At 49.4% G+C, this 1,435-nt stretch overlaps 1 pseudogene; it reads right to left on the bottom strand.

Annotated features, from left to right (window-relative positions):
- Nucleotides 1-879, bottom strand: Snrpc-ps5 (small nuclear ribonucleoprotein polypeptide C, pseudogene 5; annotated as a pseudogene).
- Between the last annotated feature and the right edge of the window lie 556 nt (nucleotides 880-1,435).

Below are 1,435 nucleotides of genomic sequence, written 5' to 3'. Positions count from 1 at the left end.
GTGTGTGTGTGTGTGTGTGTGTGTGTGTGCATGCGCTCATGTGATTTAAGGCACCTTTGGAAGTTGAAAGAGAGCATGGAGTACCCTGGAACTGGCAGTTCTTTGAGAGCCTCCTGACACAGTACTGAGATCAGATTTATTAGGAGCTTAGAACAGTACACATTCTTTTCTTTTTTTTTTTTTAACTAAGAGAGCTGACGGTTTTACTTTTATATTTCACAATATAAGTGGAAACCGCACATTTTTGTATCACTTCTCCCTCCAGAAGGATTCTCTCTGTTAGGAAGGGAGGTTCCTTGTCATGCGTCCAGTAAACACTCAGGCTCCCCCAAGATCTCCTGGTGAACCCACGAGACATACAAAACGATGAAGAGCGCTTCTGCTCTTAATTGTCTGGCTGGGTCATGCCAGGCCATGTGGGCACCATCATAAGGCGGGCAGGAGGTCTCATCATTGGAGGCCCTGGCATCATGGGCAGATGGTCTCCCATGGGTAGTCTGATCCCCAAAGCTGGTCCCACAGGCATCAACCGAGGAGGAGGAGGAGGAGGAGGAGGGCCCATCCTTGGCATCATGGGAGGGCCTCCCATGTGGAGTGCAAGCATCATGCCAGGCAGAGGAGGATCTGGGAGACTAAAAGAGGAGGGGAGTGTCAGGGCCCCCGCAGGCAGAAGGGCAGAGAACGGAGCTGGAGGGATCTTTCCTTGTTGAAATGCAGCCGATATTTTGTCAGTCAGGCTCTGGGCCTTCTCTTCCATCCATTTCTGGTAATAGCCTTTCCATTCTCTTTGTGTTTCCGACCACTGTGGTGTGTCTTCCTCACAGACCGAGAACGGTGGCTAAGATACATATCGCAGTAGTTACAATTTAACTTAGCCATGTTGCTCCACAGGCCGTCAGCTAGTCAGGTCCGCGCAGCCAGCAGCTCTTTCCCTCCCTCCCTTCCTTCCTTCCTTCCTTCCTTCCTTCCTTCCTTCCTTCCTTCCTTCCTTCCTTCCTTCCTTCCTTCCCTCCCTCCCTCCCCCCCTCCCTCCCCCCTCCCTCCCTCCCTCCCTCCCTCCTTCCTTCCTTCCCCCCTTCCTTCCCTCCTTCTTTTTTTTTTTATTTTAACTAAAAGACAATCCACATTCTTAACTTCTGAGCCATGTTTCCAGTCCCTGCTGTGACTTCTGAAAGACAAGCATTTGCTGCCTAGCTTTGGCTAGCCTAGAACCTGTCTCTACTTCCCCAAGTCTGGTCTTGCAAGCGTTTGGAAGAACGGCAGAGTCCACATTGTTTTAAACAAGGGTATTACTTGATGAAGGGAATCAATCATAATGTAAGCTCAAACACACAGAGAGGATGTGCCCAATCCTTCTCCCACTCTATTTACCTGCCTTTCCTAAAGATAATCTTACCTCCAGAACAGTAATCCATCTGCCTTCAACATCTTATTT

Source organism: Rattus norvegicus, chromosome 11, assembly GCF_036323735.1.
Source record: "Rattus norvegicus strain BN/NHsdMcwi chromosome 11, GRCr8, whole genome shotgun sequence".
Classification (NCBI taxonomy): Eukaryota; Metazoa; Chordata; class Mammalia; order Rodentia; family Muridae; genus Rattus; species Rattus norvegicus.
The sequence above is the reverse complement of the archived record's forward strand: the minus strand, read 5'-3'. Positions and strand labels throughout refer to the sequence as shown.